The following is a 19,574-nucleotide window of genomic DNA, read 5'->3' on the forward strand; positions in this document are numbered from 1 at the left end:
CGGGTACACGAATGCTTTTTGCCCTTGGAAAGTTCGGAATAACAAATCGTACGAAGTTTTGCTGTTCATACCTTTTTTGAATTCACTGACACCGAAGGCCTCCTACATTTCTTAGGGTCTGTGTCAATTGGCGAATTAAAATTAATTTTTACTTAAATTTGACAAACTTGACAATTCCCCTAAGGAAATAATTATCGAACTGTCAAATTTAAGTGAAAATTAGTTTTAATTTACCAATTGACACAGACCCTTAGGGCCGATTTCTTCACCCGGGCTTAAATTTTAAACCAGGCTTAGCAACATTTTAAGCCGGGCTTAACTTTTTTTTTTCAATTTCTTCACCTCGGCTTAACCACTAAACCCGGTTTAATAAAGCTACGGTTTACGTTAAGTGTGGCTTATTATAAGCGGTGCTCTGAGGTGGTTTAGCAGCGCTAAGCCAGGCTTAAACCGCAAATTGCAGAGTTTGGGTTTCTTCACCTGCTTCATAAATAATTTTGTTAAACGGCAGAAAATATTTTTTAAGAAACATGTACACTTATGAACGACAAAATTGTAAAACGTTTGGTTACGGATGGAGACGATGATAAAAAAAATGATAATCTATAGCCGGGGGGTCGTCAATATAAAATATTCACATCAGGTTTGGGACAAACAAGTTTTTACATTAGATTAAAAGCCTTCAAAAAGGCACCGTGTTGATAGTTTTGGAAATTTGTCATACTGATTTGAAAGTCGAAAGTACGTTTGCATTGAAGTTTCTATTTATTTTAACCCGGTCCTTCCATAATTTCAGGTCACAATAAACATTTTCGTCTCTTATGGTTCAAGAGATATTTTTTTACAAACAAACTTAGGATGACACTCAAAAAAAATCTTCTAATACCTTTTTATACACTGATTTTTTATAAAAACTTAGTTCAAAGCACGTTTAGCCAATCGAATATTAAACATTTTGACTCACAATTCTAAATATAAAAAGTTTTATTCGTGGTGTACTTCTAAACATGGCTTATTTTGAATACCTAATAGGGTGACGTTGGCAGGTTTGTCCTCTCCGTCGTGGTAGTTTTTTGTCGGCCAAAATGCCTGATACATTGCCATATCATTCAGCTTACTTTGGAAGGATTGGAGGCCAACTTTGAGTTCAATAGGTATTCGGATAATATAGCCGAGGCGGTAAACGCACGGGTATTCAGCATGACCATGCTGAGGGTGACGGGTTCGATTCATGGTCGGTCCAGGATCTTTTCGTAAAGGAAATTTCCTTAACTTCCTTGGGCATAGAGTATCTTCGTGCCTGCCACACGATATACACATGCAAAATGGTCATTGGCAGAGGAAGCTCTCAGTTAAAAACTGTAGAAGTGCTCATTGAACACTAAGCTGAGAAGCAGGCTTTGTCCCAGTAAGGACGTTACGCCAAGAAGAAGAAGAAGAAGGTATTTAAAAACCTCCCGTGACGAAGAGAACAAAACTGCCGAAAATACGACGCAAGTGGATTTTAATTTTTTTTTTGCAACTCAACACTATGAAATTTTATTTATACTTGCCGTATCACAACGGACTAGTTTATCGTACTATACCAAACAATTGCGATATGATTCATAATGCAACTGATTTCGGTTGTATTATGAATAATAATGTAATTGTTTGATCCACAACCCGAGTTGTCACGGCAAGAGCTTGCCAAATTGTCACGGTTATGGTACAGCTTGCTTGATCAAAATTTAGTGTCTAGCATGATAGAAGACATGACTGTTCCCATCGAACCACCGCGAAGCATGATGGTACTGATAGAAATGATCATATTCTAGTGATTTGTTTTTCATTGCAAAAATGTTTTGCAACTCGTTGCAAAAATGTTTTGCAACTCGTTGCAAAACTCGATTTTTAAAGCGCACATTTAATCCCATTTTTTTCATGATGAATATTAATAGGACACTATCGGTGAAATACTAGATTTGTAGTAATGAGCTGAATTTTTGTATGGTGAGAAGGTGGATTCTCCGTTTCTGCAAGGAAATCGTGCAAAAAGCGTGGGTATTATGGTTCCTTGCCTAATTTGATGATGTTTGAGCAAAACTTTAGAAAACTGTGTTTTTGTTTTGGCTAATTCTTGTCCCTTAATCAGTACAGTTTTTCCTATTGAGCGTTGTGAACGGCACCTAAACATTTTTAAAATAAAGTATTAAAAACACCAACGAATGGAATAAAGGTAGAATAAACTGTTTCTATTGAGGGATTTCAGTTTCTAGTGTAACTTGAACTTCGCTGTGGCTTTCATTGAATGTGCACAGTTCATAATTTTAAACATATTCGAAAATGGTCTGAACTCTGGAGCATCTCACGACAAACACATTTTCAAAAACTCACTATCGAAATGCAACTTTATTCGAAGGCGATTATAGATATCAAAACATAAAATCAACATTGCAACGCCTTTTCTGCAATGTGGCACTCCAACTTTGTATAATGAGAGGCAAATTTGAACACCAAATGTTGTGGAACGATCATATGTAATAGGTACTAAATCGTAGATCATCGATACTAGCGTTGGGTAAAACATCAACAGTCTAGGTAGATAATTATTGTTAAATTCCTTCTGTATCCAAAAAAATTACCGAGTGATTCCGCTTTTCCTGCTAAAATTTCATGTTTTGTTGTTGTTACTCCATACTGCATATAACGGGCATTTCAAAATATCGGCGGCTTAAAATGACGTTTCCATTGGAAAGTCACTGGAATGATATGGGAAATTTCGTTAAGCTTGGCTTAGCGTAAGCCGTCGCCTTTTTTTGCTAAACCGGTGTGAAGAAATGCAAATATTTAAACCTGGCTTAAGAATTTGGCTTAACTTTAAGTGTGGTTTAAGATAAACCAGGCTTACGTCGTTAAACCGGGTAGGTGAAGAAATCGGCCCTTAGGGGCGATTTCTTCACCCTGGCTTAAGCGTTAAGCCAGGTTTAACTGTATGGGTAAGCCTGGCTTACCGGTTAAGCCGAGGTGAAGAAATCGACCCTTAGGGCCGATTTCTTCACCTACCCGGCTTAACGACGTAAGCCTGGTTTATCTTAAGCCACACTTAAAGTTAAGCCAAATTCTTAAGCCAGGTTTAAATATTTGCATTTCTTCACACCGGTTTAACAAATAAAGGCGACGGCTTACGCTAAGCCAAGCTTAACGAAATTTCCCATATCATTCCAGTGACTTTCCAATGGAAACGTCATTTTAAGCCGCCGATATTTTGAAATGCCCGTTATATGCAGTATGGAGCAGTGTTGCAATTTTTCGACAGGCTTTTATGATAGCGATATTTTGCTTTTTTCATTTTCTCCGTTTTGGTTTTCCTGTCAAAGTTGCTTTCCGATCAGCAACACGGGAGCGAAATGAAATAGGTACTCACACTCGCACGCAGCGTGCTGAAAGCGAGAGCTGACAGGGCTAAATTTCCATTCAATTTTCTGTAGTTGAGTGTTTTCACCCGTGCTAACGTATAGGGCACTCACTCTCACAAGCCACCGCTTGAGACGAATGGCCTTTCAGCATGAGTAGTGTGTGGATGATTGGGAATTGATCTTGTTGGGTCGCTCACGAATGGAGCTCTCGGACTCTGTCAGTTCTCACATCGAGGAACTGAAAACGACCGCCGCAGTCATTCATTTTCGACTGAAAAACAGGCACTGAGACTGATATTTTGCAGGACTGGTATGGAGTAACAACAAAACATCCGCTGAAATTTTAGCAGGAAAAGCGGAATCGCTCGGTATTTTTTTCGGATACAGAAGGAAATTAACAAAAATGATCTACCTAGACTGTTGATGTTTTACCCAACGCTAGTATCGAAGATCTACGATTTAGTACCTACTACATATGATCGTTCCACAACATTTGGTATTCGAATTTGCCGCTCATTGTACAAAGTTTGAGTGCCACATTGCAGAAAAGGCGTTGCAATGTTGATGTTATGTTTTGATATCCATAATCGCCTTCGAATAAAGTTGCATTTCGATAGTGAGTTTTCGAAAATGTGTTTGTCGTTAGATGCTCCAGAGTTCAGACCATTTTTCGAATTGTTTAAAATTATGAACTGTGCACACTGTACATGTACATTCAATGAAAGCCACAGCAAAGTTCAAGTTACACTAGAAACTGAAATCCATTAATAGAAACAGTTTATTCTACTTTTATTCCAATTCGTTGGTGTTTTAATACCATGCAAAAAATTTAGGATTTTAATATAAAAATGCGTTAATACGATGCACGCTGACTTGTACTAAAATATGAAACGGAACATTTTTTGCAGTGCTGAAATAGTTATTTATGCCACAAGTTGCAAAAATGTTGATTTTTTCAGCACGAGTTGTACATTTATTCAACCAGGCTTACCGAGCATACAAAGTTTTTTGTAATTACGAAAAACATCCATCAATTACAACCTTAACTGCACGTTCTGAGAAAACATGCAAGCGGGCTTCCACGTGTATAGGGCACTGCATGAAATTCTCCCCTTCTCTTTCACTCTTATAGAAATTTGGTAAACAACAAGGCCAAGAAACGTCAAAATCCCATACAAAATCAAAACAGTACAGTGCCCTATAGGGCACTGCATGAATTTCTGTGCGTCTCTTTCACTCCTACATAAATTTGGTAAACAACAAGGCCAAGAAACGTCAAAATCCCATATAAAATCAAAACAATGCAGTGCCCTATTAGCCGTCTTAGCCTATTATCCGATCAAGTAGGCGGTTCATTAGGCCTACAGACCAGGACAAACCAAAATGGCTGTCACAAATTTTCAAGCATCCCTCCAGTTCAGTCTGGCACTTTTTCTTCTAGAAGGAGAAGTTTATGGAAGAAATAATACAGGAAGTGACCGTAAGGACGTGCGCGGACATAACATTTATAGATTTCCGGCATATTAACTTTGTTAACTATGATAAATTAAGCCAAACTAGGAGCAAATTTCCAATCAAACAACAGTGCCAAAAAGTACTACTTGTTAAAGTTTGGTTGGAAAAGTAGGCAAATTCGCTGCCTTTTCACCGATTGAAAAGTAAGCACTTTCGAAACGTAATTACAAAAATGTAATTTCGATCTATCTAGATTCAATGTCATCGAATATCTTCGAAAAAGGCAATAGGAATTCTCCGTTTTGGCAAGGAAATCGTGCAAAAAGCGTGGGTATTATGATTCCTTGCCTAATTTGATGCTGTTTGAGCAAAACTTTGGAAAACTGTACTGATTAAGGGACAAGAAATAGCCAAAACAACAACACAGTTTTCTAAAGTTTTGCTCAAACAGCATCAAATTAGGCAAGGAACCATAATACCGAAGACTACTTTATCAAGAAGACATGCAACTCTGTTATTTTCCCATACTAACGGCAAGCGTCACCGACTGCACCGCCGCCTGGTGAGCTAAGGTGGTACATTTGTGTAAAAGTGTAGGAGTGTATTGGTGCGAGTATGAAAATTTACACACACTATCATGAATAGTGCCACCTTCATCCGGGGTGGCGCTGCTAGCAGTGACTCCCGATTTTCAACAGTGTTGCAAGTCTTGTTGATAATGTGGTCTTCGATAATACCCACGCTTTTTGCACGATTTCCTTGCAGAAACGGAGAATTTACCTTCTCACCATCAGGCTTGTCCGCACTGAGCGCATGAAAATTCTGCTCTTTGGGTTTACACCATCGAGCACATCATAAATTATAAATCTTTTCATCTTATCAGATAGAAGGATGTTGAAATATTGTAAATGTCATTTCGAACTGTCAAAAAACCGCACCGCAGAGCCACACGGAGCGCGCGAAGAGATTTTCACCCGGGTGAAAACACCCTAGTGAATTTCACTTTGAACGGCCCGTGCGGCGCTGCGGTGCGGTTTTTTGACAGTTCGAAATGACATTTACAATATTTCAACATCCTTCTATCTGATGAGATGAAAAGATTCCTAATTTATGATGTGCTTGATGGTGTAAATCCAAAGAGCAGAATTTTCATGCGCTCAGTGCGGACAAGCCTGCTCACCATACAAAAAATCAGCTCATTACTACAAATCTAGTACTTCACCAATCGTGTCCTATTAATATTCATCATGAAAAAAAAAATGGGATTAAATGTGCGCTTTAAAAATCGAGTTTTGCAACGAGTTGAAAAACATTTTTGCAATGAAAAACAAATCACTAGAATATGATCATTTCTATCAGTACCATCATGCTTCGCGGTGGTTCGATGGGAACAGTCATGTATTCTATCATGCTAGACCAGGCATTGCAATAGGACGCAATCAGTGAAGTACTAGATTGAAAGTAGTGAGCTGGATTTTTGTATGGTGAGATGATCAGTTCTCCATTTCTACAATGAAATGGTGCAAACAGCGTCGGTTATATGGTTTCTTGACTAATTTGATGCTGTTTGAGCAAAAGTTTGGGTAACTGTTTTGTTGAAGTTGCAAGAAATAAATAATACAACAACACAGTTACCCAAACTTTTGCTCAAATAGCATCAAATTAGTCAAGAAATCATATAACCCACGCTGTTTGTACCATTTCATTACAGAAATGGAGAACTGATCATCTCACCATACAAAAATCCAGCTCACTACTTTCAATCTAGTACTTCACTGATTGCTTCCTATTGATCTCATCTTTCGATCATCTGAGCAAAGATAAGGATCAAAAAGTTGGATACGATCTCAGTGCTCTTGGATCGATCTTTAAATCATAATCTTATGCTCTTTCGCTCAGATATTCAATCTTTAAACTCAGTAGCCAGGGAACAACAACAGGGAAAGTTAACAACAGTTCTGTCAGCGTTGTTTTTCAGTAAATGGATCTGGACTGATACGGGAATGGTCCACTGCACGAATTTCGGCTGGCCTGCTTACTCTCACTGAAAATTTGACGTTTGGGCGGTGCCGGCACCTCTCAAACGTCTAAATTCGTGTGAGAGTAAGCAGGCCAGTATAAATTCGTGCAGTAATCCATAAGACTGGACGATTAAATAAACCTAATGTTGGTTGAATCGGATTTTTATGTCGATCCTACAGTAAGTCAACCCTTTCTTTTGAAGTAAGAATTCCAAGAACAACCTTAATTATATTTTACAGCTTCAATCTATGAAAAATGAACTGTTTGCCGCGTTCCAATGTATCAGGAGTTTCCCATTCGCTTATTCAAATGAGCTGACGTTGGTGGACTCTGCAATCAAAATTCCCTGTAAATGATATGATAAAATAAATGCGGCATAAGCTATTTTAATAAAATCTGTATTTATATCACTAATAATCTCATATTTCGAACAGAAGTCATATGAAGCATTCCGAAGCAGGTCTGAGGCCCTACATGATTCTACTCAATTCTTTCAAAATCACGGTGAATTCACATCAGAAATACAAATATTCCAAGTGTCTATTTTGAAGGATTTTTAACCTAGAAAGAACTGTGAAAATAGCATTTTCAAATCAATTCCTTTGAAGGCAACGACATTCCCTCCAGATTTGTCTAATTTTTTCAATAACCACCATATGAAAACATTTCATCCACGCGTTCACCGGAGTTATTTCTCATTCCGTTGGGGTCACGGCCGACCAAAAATGTTACATGAATTATTTTAACTCTTTATCTGCTTCTGTTTTGGATATTCACACATATTAACCCCCATTCTTGTTTTTGATCGAATCCACTTTCGAACGTAAATCAAATGGGTTACGGATTAGAACGAACCAAATACGTTGGAAACGTCCGCCCGTATTCTGGTGAATAAGCTAGTCCCACAAACCGGATGTTTCCCGGGCTCCCCGAAGGAAAGGTGAAAGTGTCCACAACGTTGTCAAATCAATCGTGTCTCAGACTTCATGATTTAATGAAACATGAATGGTAATAGTCCTACTAGGCCCATATACCCTACGGGACATAGGCTGACCAAGAACCTTATTATGACCAACGACCATTGAAAGCACAATACCGAAAAAAATAGAATATATTCTATATATATATGCCTCTATTCACTCTGTTTCGGTATGCTTGAAAATTTCGTCCGAACTGATGCCAAGATCATCCAAAGATGGAAAGATGCAATCTTTCCAATGCACTCTTTGATTAGGGATATTATCTCTCCTCAGACAAAGATGATCTCTTGGCTCAGATGAGTAATGCAATGCCTGTGCTAGACACTAAATTTTGATCAAGCAAGCTGTACCACAACCGTGACAATTTGGCAAGCTCTTGCCGTGACAACTCGGGTTGTGGATCAAACAATTGCATTATGATGATTATGAACCGAAATCAGTTACATTATGAATCATATTGCAATTGTTTGGTATAGTACGATAAACTAGTCCGTTGTGACACGGCAAATATAAATCAAATTTCATAGTGCTGAGTTGCAAAAAGATATTTAAAATCCACTTGCGTCGTGTTTTTGGCAGTTTTGTTCTCTTCGTCACGGGAGGTTTTTAGAAACCTATTGAACTCAAAGTTGGCCTCAAATTCTTCCAAAGTAAGCTGAATGATATGGCAATGTTTCAGGCATTTTGGCCGACAAAAACCTCCATGACGGAGAGGACAAATCTGCCAATAATATCCAACGTCACCCTATTAGGTATTCAAAATAAGTTATGTTTAGAAGTACACCACGAATAAAACTTTTTATATTTAGAATTATGAGTCAAAATGTTGAACATTCGATAGGCTAAACGTGCTTTGAACTAAGTTTTTATAAGAAATCAGTGTATAAAAAGGTATTAGAAGATTTTTTTTTGAGTGTCATCCTAAGTTTGTTTGTAAAACAAAAATAATATCTCTTGAACCATAAGAGACGAAAATGTTTATTGTTACCTGAAATTATGGAAGGACCGGGTTAAAATAAATAGAAACTTCAATGCAAATGTAGGTACTTTCGACATCCAAATCAATATGGCAAATTTCCAAAACTATCAACACGGTGCCTTTTTGAAGGGTTTCAATCTAATGTAAAAACGTGATTGTCCCGATCCGATGTGTATATTTTATATTGACGACCAGCCGGCTATAGGTTATAATTTTCTTTATCATCGTCTCCATCCGTAACCAAACATTTTACAATTTTATCGTTCCTAAGTGTACATGTTTCTTAAAAAATATTTTCTGCCGTTTCAAAAAATTATTTATGAAGTAGGTGAAGAAACCCAAACTCTGCAATTTGCGGCTTAAGCCTGGCTTAGCGCTGCTAAGCCTCCTCAGAGCACCGCTTAAAATAAGCCACACTTAACGTAAACCGTAGCTTTATTAAACCGGGTTTAGTGATTAAGCCGAGGTGAAGAAATTGAAAAAAAGTTAAGCCCGGCTTAAAATGTTGCTAAGCCTGGTTTAAAATTTAAGCCCGGGTGAAGAAATCGGCCCTTAGAGTTGTTGATCTGATAACCGCCGAACTGAGTCAAGGTCACACGAGCAGCCACACACACGTCACATTTACACAACATTCCACTCCTTGTAGATACACGCTGAAAGTTTTTGTACTGGTGAGCAACGACAGCAAATTTGCTTCAGATAATACCCGCTTCTTACGTCAAAGTCCGGCAGAAACCGATTTTTTTACTAAGAGCACTGTTTTTTTTCGGATATTTGTCTTAAATTTGATTTCTTAACACACAAAACACAAACTTTGCTTCGATTTTCCTTGTGAGTTCTAGGAGGCGTCATCTTTACGCAAAACGATTACAAGTTTGATTCGAAGAAATAGGTTTTCAACAGATTGATAGGACGATTGTTTATATGAACCAACGAACAACAACAATTATGCCAGCTATCCCTGGTAAACTTCTATCTTGTCTACTGCGTTTTTGACGTTCCAAAGTCTCAGTTCATAATTTTCAAAAAATGTCTAATTCATCATGTTATACCTTATAAACTAATAATTTCGTCATGACTTCGTTCTATTATCACCTTAAGAAGGCTTAGTCATTATAGGTAATAGCTAATATAACATCCTAATTAAATTAGGAAATTCAAACTGCATTTTTTTTTTGCTTCTTGGCTAAATTAACGTTAATTTGAATTAAAAAAAAAGTTGCTCTAGACCCACCGACAGTTTGTTTCGGTCATAGCCGCAAATGAAAGGGAAAAGTCCAAACTTGCTTCAGGCCAATTTTGAAACATGCCGATTTTTTTTATAAAGTTATACAAAAAAGACACCGTGCCTACCCTCCCACGACTTTTTTTTAAGTTTAAAATGCTAATAAGGGGACTCACTAAGGGCCGATTTCTTCACCCTGGCTTGGGCGTTAAACCTGGTTTAACTATGTATATGGGTAAGCTTGGCTTACCGGTTAAGCCGAGGTGAAGAAATCGGCCCTAAACAGTTTAAATTGCTGCGTAAGCCATGATTTTCTGTTTATTTGAAATGTTTCATGGGTTTCATGAAATTGCGAAGGAAATAATCAAAGATTGCCTTGATGATCGCGACGTTTAATCAGAATAAACTTTAATAAGCGGTTTACGCTGTTAAGTGAATCCCCCTAATAAATGCTTCGATTAAAAGGTAACCGAATAAAAACTGTTAGGAATTCATGAAATTGCGAAGGAAATAATCAAAGATTGCCTTGATGATCGCGACGTTTAATCAGAATAAACTTTAATAAGCGGTTTACGCTGTTAAGTGAATCCCCCTAATAAATGCTTCGATTAAAAGGTAACCGAATAAAAACTGTTAGGAATTACGAAATCGTAAAAAAGTTTTTAATTGTACAGTTATTGATTGTTTATCAATAGTTTCACTATTGAACCAATACGTAGAGTATACAAAGTACAGTAAAAGCTTCCAGTTGCTCTTTTACATTATCGAAGCGAACTTGTTTAGGTCAAATTAGCCAAAAAGTGATAGTGCTCTACAGACACCAGCTTAAATTATAATGTTTGACCAACTTTGTTCGGTTTTTTGATAAATAAAATAAAATAAAATTAAATAACATAAATTCAATTTAATTATTTTTATCTCGACTCAGTTCCAACATAGACATAGGGATGTCACAATTCCTTAACTAATCGATTACTCAAAAATGGACTGACTTATTAAACGAATGAAAGCATTTAATCATTATTTTTTCAATAATTTTCTTATGTCATTTAAAAAATCTCAAATTTAAAATTAATCGATTATAAAGTTCGTAATTGATTACAGCCATTTAATCGATTAATTGAAATAATCGATTATTTTGCGGCAACTCTACCCTGACGAGCCGGCTTCGATCCGTCGGATTCCGAGGTCGACATTTTTTACTTCGATTTTGGGAAAATTCCTTGTTCGTCCAAAACATTTAATATTCGTCATGTGAAATGGGATCTTTAATAATAAAATTACAAATAATGTTTTCGTTTCAAAATCCAAACAAACATACATACAAACACCACAGTAATTCTACTGGCGTTCCTTTTTTAGTTTTTGCTGGGCTGGGAGAACGAAGCCATTACACTCCCTCGGCAAAACATGTACTGCTCATATTGTGCCGGATATCAAAGAAATCAAATCGACTTACCGCTCAATTAATACTGATAATTCCGTTGATCGTACTCCCGAAGCCAAAATTTCAATTTTCTGGACTTCGCATCGTGTTTTTTCCAAAAAACCAAACTTTACACAAAACTTTTCCAGTTTTCACGCAGGTTGTAAATAAACACCTTCACAAGCTGTCACCACAAGCTTTGGTACACGGAAATTAAAAAGTTTTCAAAAAAATACACGAAGAATCCAAATTACCTATTTAAGGTAGATTTTACCCACAATTGAGTAATTTCGAATTAACTAGGGTGCGGGAACCGGTTTTGACCAGAGAAAATAGGTAGAGAAGCGAAGAGTGAACAGCCGTCTGAACGGCAACACTTTTTCTGTTTTGATTTCGTCACTCGAATGGTGGCAACTGCCGAAAAAACAGATTAATCCACCTATCGAGGGCATAGTGTCTTTCTCGTGTACTGCATTAGAAAATGATTTATGTGCTGAATTATTAACAAGAAATCATCTAAATGGTATACCAAAAAGAATAAATTTTCATCAATTTAAGGAATCAATTTTATTTACAGTAATATCCTTGATATTTAAAAATATTGGTAAAAAAATGTTTCAAATGATCGCAATAATTATCTTGATTATTAAGCTGTCCCGGCAAACTTTGTCTTGCCAATCTTGTGGTGGTTTGACAGCTTTTGAGCTCATTTAAGCAACGCACTCTAGATTGGTTAAATTTCGTTCGTGTTGATTTTCTTCCCAGCTCATGCAAAATCAATACTTTATCATTTTTTTCACTTTTTCAGATGATTTTCGTAACTTTTCCTACTTATAAACACAGCCACCATGAATACGAATCAAACCGTGCAAGAGTCATGCCGATCGGTCCACCCGTTCTTGACTTTTGTTGCCTCAAAGGAACTTCAAACTCATTTTTATTTATATAGATTATGCGGCAATCGTCAAGGTTTGTTGATTTTGTTCGATAGGATACCAGTTTGACGGTTCGATAAGGTATTTTTGGCTTCACACTCTTCGCTTCTCTACCTATTTTCTCTGGTTTTGGCAGTCTAAGGGGAATCTGGGAGGGAGAAATCAACACGAAAAATGTGTGTGTCAAGGCAAGCCCAGATTTCGCTGTCATGAACTGTCAACGCGAGTCCAAATTCCAAACAACGCATTGCAACGGATTAAAGTGCAAAAAGAGCGTAACAGGATTTAGATCGAAACAGGCTGAATACCGTATACTATGGTCAAAACTCCGGACTGGCCAAAACTGAAGCTTCTGCCCTAGTTTACCTAAAATAAGGTTGGTTTCTTATTCCGCGTCCACCCAACGATGAGCTTCCAACTGGAAAACCCCATTGGGAATTTTTCCAGGAATCACCCCAAACTTCAGGACGTAACACCAGCGGTGTCATAGGATACTGCAAGATGACGTCACGAAGCCGTGCACTGACAGTTCAGCCAGCTTGTTTACATGGACTTAAGCTGCTAGTACACAGGGTCAAATATTTGTCCAAAAAGAAACCAATGCTCAAACATCTTGTTTGACTCGATCGAATTTTCATTAGTGTCAAACTGATGTTGTTTCTTGAGTTCTTTCCTTGTCAAATATTTGACCCTGTGTACTACTGGCCTTAGTCTCTAGCGGAGATCAGGAAAAACTGTTTTTCGATACAATTTCAGTAAAACGGTAGATAGACCAAACATTGCGCATTAGATAGTGCCAAACATTGCGCATTTGGGTGATAACCACTCCTTTAAATCCAGTTTTTTTTTTTCTACATTCATACTTTTCTCACATGCCCACAATCACTAGCAATATTCCGTGGAAAAAAGTTTGCATTATACCTACCATTGACAAAGTCAGCATTCACAAGCTAATATCTATCATATGTGCATAATGGATCACTAAAATAACTAAAACGGCCGCTATGAAATGAACAGATAGCGCCACCGTAGCCTTGTGTGTTTGACGTAACTCGACTGCTGTCACTGTGTTACCGTCCATATATGGTGGCGCTTTTGTTTTGATGCGGTGAGTAGCGGAAAAGTCGGCTTCAATGATCCATTGTGACAATGGATCATTGAAGCCTACTTTTTCGCTACTCACCGCTCCAAAACAAAAGCGCCACCGTATATGGACGGTAACACAGTGACAGCAGTCGAGTTACGTCAAACACACAAGGCTACGGTGGCGCTATCTGTTCATTTCATAGCGGCCGTTTTAGTTATTTTAGTGATCCATTTGTATTCAATAGAGCACAAGATCTGATTACTGGCTATGTCAACGTGGAAAAAATCTTACATTTTGCATTATTCATTGTTAAAATTTCAAAAATGTGTTGAAAACTACAGTGGCGCTTACTCAAATACTCAATACTCTTTCTAGTTTATTTTATTTGTGAATTTTCTTCACACAATAATTTATGTTATATTAAAGAATTGAAGAAATAAATAAAACGTTTTTAAGTTTTTTGTACTCCTGGAACTCGCTTTGGACTGACTGGACAACATGTCTGAAAAAAAAAAACTTGATAATGTTTATACAACAAATTAGAGCAAACGTCCTCGAACATCTCAATAAAGATCCTCGGACTTTTGTGGAATATCAAAAGCAATTTTTAAGCAATAGGGTAGAGCAGGATAAGATGAGTAATTTTCGTTTTCGACCGCATTGTTTTAATTATGTAGACAATTTTATTGAGTAATCAGTATGAATCATTAAAAACTAACGGTCAAATCATAAAAAAATACATAAATAAGTCAAAACAAAAGAAATAAAAAAAAATTTGGTTACAATTTTCATTATTGTTTCACCAGTTGTTCAGTTTTTTCTCAGTTCCAACTTTTTTCCTTCTCTGGTCTGCTTGTCGCTGCACTTTCCATTTCTTCCATCTTCTGTCTTCCAGCAGCCTTCTGTTTCGCTGTCGCTTTCTTCGGCTTGAGCGTTCGCTCGGCATCCTCCAGCCGTTCAAATTTTGATGAAGTTGTTTAAATACTCCAGCTGCCCGTGTTGATTTAGAACCCTCCGCCAATGGTATCGATCTCCCGTGGGATCAGTTCGTCGTATACGCTTCGGTGTTGTCGATGAAGGAATCCTTTTCGTCGTAGCCCGCCCCCCGGTCGAAGACATCCGGATGTAACGAACGAGACAACTTTCCGTAAATGCTGTACGCTAACTGCCGCCGTATATTCTCCTCGGCTCCCGAGCGATTCGTGCAATATCATCAACTATATCCGCGTCCGTTAGGAATCGATTGGCGGATTTTTTTCTCCGCTTTGCGTGGGCGTTTTCGTTCGTTTTGCATCGGGTTGGAGAAGTTGAATTCGGGAAAGCATTGCGCCGTCGTCGGCTCGAACAACTACAGTGCCAGCTGGACGGTTTGCTGCGTTTGCTCCCGAAGCCGGAACCAATTTCCGCTCCGCTGCTGGCCAGTCTGATTTCGGAAATTTATTTTTCCTTTGCTTGTTCTGTTTCTGATTGCTCAAGCCCCACCGACCGCTTTTCAGCAGCAGCTGCTGCTGGATGAATCGAGGAATGAATTGACTTGACACTCTCCCGGCACGGAACGTGGTCGCGGATTGCAGCGAGTTGCTTTAGCAGAACAACTGAATGTTTTTTAGATCGATCACTCGCGCACTAGGTATACAAAAACGACGGCAGAATCGTAAAAAATGACTGTGGAAAAGGCACCCGACTACCCGTCGTTTCTTCCAGCTGTTGTCGTTTTGAGGGCGGATGGCACGGATGTGAGCAGATCAAAACAAAATATCAAACGTCATTATTGACAGACAGCTGATCAAAAATTCTCCACATCTCTCCGAGAAAGCCGTAGGGGAGAAAAGGGCTCGTCGGGTTTTGTGGAAAAATATTTTGTAGGAGAGTATAGGGCTAAAGTGCTACTTCGCAGGTTTTTCATTGTTTTTCAATAGTTAGAGGCTTCAAAACATATGGGTTCTTTGGGAAAGCTTGCTCGATAAATTGTCAGAAAGCCGTAGAGCACATAAAAAAAATTGACGGGAATGGTCTAGGGAAGATTCAAATATTACGTCCATCGTTTTTCGGGATTTCTAGACCCCCCCTCCCCCCTCTGTCACGCACTTTTCCTATACCCAATACACGTACTGTCACACTTTTCTAGACCCCCCCCCCCTCCCCCAAATCATGGACGTAATTTTTGAACGTTCCCCTATTGGTTTTGTACTAGTAGAGTTGAATATAATCGATATTTCCGTATCACAATGGTTTCGGGACGCGGGGACGGAAGACGAAAATTAAATTTTCGCCGCTCGTTAAAAATTCTAACACCCCGCATAGAAATAAATCGTACGTTGAATGATAAATATCATACATTTTCCTTTCCATCTATAATCATCATAAATCGAATGGTTCATTAATTGTACAATGATAAACGAAAAATAAAAAACGTATGATACACAACAATCAACAGATTTTTCCATGAATGATTATGATAGCCTTTATGGAAAACGAACGATACTACGTCATTTAATCCGAAGAGATAAATCGTTCCAGGTATACCGCATTTAATTCACTACTGGACTGCGAACTGCGACATTATAAGTGCGAAAGCGTAAATAAAAGTGCGCGATTGCATCAAATCAGGTTGATGTCTTCGGCGCACTATTTCTTCAATCTATGGAGAACAAGTGCTCTGAAGACACCGAGTTGATTTGAAGCAATCGCGCACTTTTATTAGCGTTTTCGCACTCGTTAAAACTAGTGCGATAGTCCAGTGGTGAACTAAATGCGCTATATAATTTTCATGAAACTTTGAACGTATTTATTCAAGTAAGAGTAAAACGTGTTCTACAAACAGGTTATAAAAACATATTAATTACAAACTAGGAATTAAACAATTGATAATGTATAATTTTGTTGACAATCTTCTTCTATGTCATGCAGCCGATTTATCGAGCCTAGTCTACATGAAGAGAATAGTGTAATTTACTCAAATAGTATGTGCTGTCTAACTGAATTAAAATATATTTTTGGAGTGATTCATCGACTTTGGTCAAGTATTTCTGATCGTCAAAAACGGGTATTTCGAAATAATCAGTGAACGCAAGCTTCTCGGTAATAGGTTTGAAAAGAAAATAGGTGTCATTGTCGTCTTTCAAAATCTGAGAAATTTTTCCGAATATCGTATCATTTCCATCCAGCATTGAAAAGTAGCAATCATTGTGAGCTTACTTCTTATGTTTAACATTTGACATACCATCGTAAGCAGACCTAAATACAAATCCATTATACCTAAATTTGCGTAGCTGTGAAAATTCTCTGTTGTCATTATATCTATTGATAATATTATCATCTAGTATATAAAAACTATTACTACTGGTAACCATACTTAACAACCCATTCGGTGTATCATTCAAACACCAAAAATGATAAAGGGAATCGTCAGTATTTTTCACTCAATCACTGATGTATGATATTTTTTATGATAACACCAATGATGGAGTAATTATTTTAAATGATCTTTAAAATTATAACTTGTTTCATTCTTATATGATACCGTTTTATGCGGGACCTTGTAAACAAGCTCGCTGAACTGTCAGACAAAGTGAGGTTAGATCAGGTGCTTGCAGTACCCTATGGTCGCATTTTTTCCGCAGTCAGTTCGCAGATTGTGAACAATCCTCAGTACCCATTACGTAAATTATTTTTAGTGCTTTTCCTGTCAGATCGGTGTAACACGCTAAATATAATTTACACAAAAGGCAATTTACACGGAAAAAATACACGGTAATGAATATTATTTGGTACCGGACTGGACACACATAATTTAATGGTTATTTCTTTGGTACATCGAGATCTTGAAATTAGTCTATAGTAACACTTCGGGTTCCTTCAACATTTACTTCAGAAATTCCCAGCGCCATATTTAGTGGAAGGAGGATCAGGGCCCCGGGCCCCACAAAATTTTACTTCACGAAAAAAAAGTGAAGCAAGAAAAGTAGTGCAAGAAACTTCTCTTGATTTGATTTTCACATCAAGAATTCAAATAATAGGCTCCTAAAGTCCTATCGAGTTTCTTGTTTTAAACCACAATATATGGTTCAAGAGTACATATTTACTCAATTTTTGACGTTTTTATTAACCGTAGTTGAAAATATATAATTTTTATTTTTTTAGCCTTTTGTCTCGTCCCTAGCTTATAACACATACTTTGAGTAATTTTTTTTTCACCGTGTATGTCAGATAGGAACATTTTTGAAATCCCAGTGCGAAAAATGTCGAGCTCAGTCACACAAGGTAGACCTCAAATGTCAAAGTAGAACTATATATACCGCATTTAGTTCACTACTGGACTGCGAACTGCGACTTTATAAGTGCGAAAACGTAAATAAAAGTGCGCGATTGCATCAAATCAGGTTGATGTCTTCGGCGCACTATTTCTTCAATCTATGGAGAACAAGTGCTCTGAAGACACCGAGTTGATTTGATGCAATCGCGCACTTTTATTAGCGTTTTCGCACTCGTGAAAACTAGTGCGATAGTCCAGTGGTGAACTAAATGCGCTATACCATTTTACTTATTTCGAATTTTCTCATTATTCCTTTGTTTTTCAAGTTCGAGTAAAGTACAATTTCGATTAGAATACCATGCTTGATCGTATTATTCAATATAAGCGAGATTTCGTCTTTAATTTTAGGACCCTATTGTCTACTGGCAAGATGTATATGTTGTGATTATTCTGAGGAAGTCTGTTTTGTCTAGCTATTGATGAAATTTTAAATTTTGCCTTCAAAACTTATTAACATATTTTGTGCAATTCCTTAAGAAAAATAACTTTAAATCCTGAAGAAAATTTTCGAATGAATTCTATAGGAACCTAAAAACTCTACCAATTGCAGAGTCAAACCGTAAAACAGTTCTTGCTTAAATGTTTTTTTTTCTGTCTAGAGTTCTTGAAAATATTTTGAAGAATTTTCTTGAGAAAGAAAGTTCTTGAGTCTGATTTTACTTTGACTAACTCAAATCGGAGAACACCAGAAGTGCAGAAAGATTTTTTAGGAAACCTCACACTAAGATCAGCTCAACAGCAGATTTAACTCGGTACGCTCGGTTGTTTCTTTTGCAGATATTTTGTAAATGTGTTACCGAGCTCAGCTAACAAACTGTCAAAAGTTGCTGATGCACGGTAAATATCGTTACTGGTGAACGGTAAATACGATTACCGAGTGTACCGAAATAAATCTGCTGTTGAAAACTCAGTAAAAACATGAAAAACATACTGAACTCAGTGAAAAAATTACTGAGCTGGAACATCTGAATCTTAGTGTGTAGTAGATTATGGGAATTACTCCAGGTGTAGCAATGGAAACTTTTTCAGAAGAGTCCATCGAGAATTCCTTCTAGGGTTCCATCACAAATTCCTCCAGTAGTGCCTTCGGGAATTCTTCAAGAAGTTTCTTCCAGAATTTTTCCAAAAAATTTTTTCAAAATTTTCTTTTGAAGTTTTCTTAAGAATTCCACCAGAAGTTTCTTCGATTATTACTTCAGGATATTATTGAAAAAAAAACGATCAGAAGTTTTTTCGAGAATTCCCCCAAGAGTTCCATTGAGAATTCCTCCAGGACTTCCATCAATGATTTCTCCAGGGATTCCATCCGAGATTCCATCGGGAATCCATTCAGAAATTTCTTCGAGAATTTCTCCCAGGGTTTCTTCAATAATTTTTTGAGAAGTTCCTCAAAAATTGCGTAGTAGTTCTTCTCTAGGGGTTCCATCGCTATTCTCTCTAGAAGTTCTTTAGGGTGACGAAATGAGAAGCCACACATCGAATTCCCAAATGCACAAATGTGAAGAACCGAATATGTACTGGTTTGCGCTGCAAAGTTCATGATTGGTAACTCGCTAGCGCTGGTGGAGACCAATCGATCATCTTTTCAGCGCAACCTGTCATTTGGTTCTTCAGATTTGTGCCCTTGAAAATTCGGGGTGTGGCTTTGCCATATCTTCACCTTAGGGAATTTCTCTTGGAGTTCCTTCGGGAATTATCCCAGGATATCGTTAGAAGATTCGTGCAGGAAATACATCGGCAATTCCTCTAGGG

At 37.6% G+C, this 19,574-nt stretch overlaps 1 protein-coding gene across 9 annotated transcripts in view; it reads right to left on the reverse strand.

The window, feature by feature from the left end:
- LOC109407604 (uncharacterized) overlaps nucleotides 1-11,686 on the reverse strand; it is a 79,330-nt gene extending 67,644 nt beyond the window's left edge. For 8 of the 9 annotated variants that reach the window (XM_062856691.1, XM_029876059.2, XM_029876058.2 and 5 more), the window contains exon 1: nucleotides 11,519-11,686. The gene's annotated coding sequence lies outside the window, so the exon portion shown is untranslated. The remainder of the gene's footprint in view (nucleotides 1-11,518) is intronic. The other variant, XM_029876064.2, reaches the window with a different exon arrangement.
- Nucleotides 11,687-19,574: the final 7,888 nt, after the last annotated feature.

The sequence above is a fragment of the Aedes albopictus genome, chromosome 3 (genome assembly GCF_035046485.1).
Source record: "Aedes albopictus strain Foshan chromosome 3, AalbF5, whole genome shotgun sequence".
NCBI lineage: Eukaryota > Metazoa > Arthropoda > Insecta > Diptera > Culicidae > Aedes > Aedes albopictus.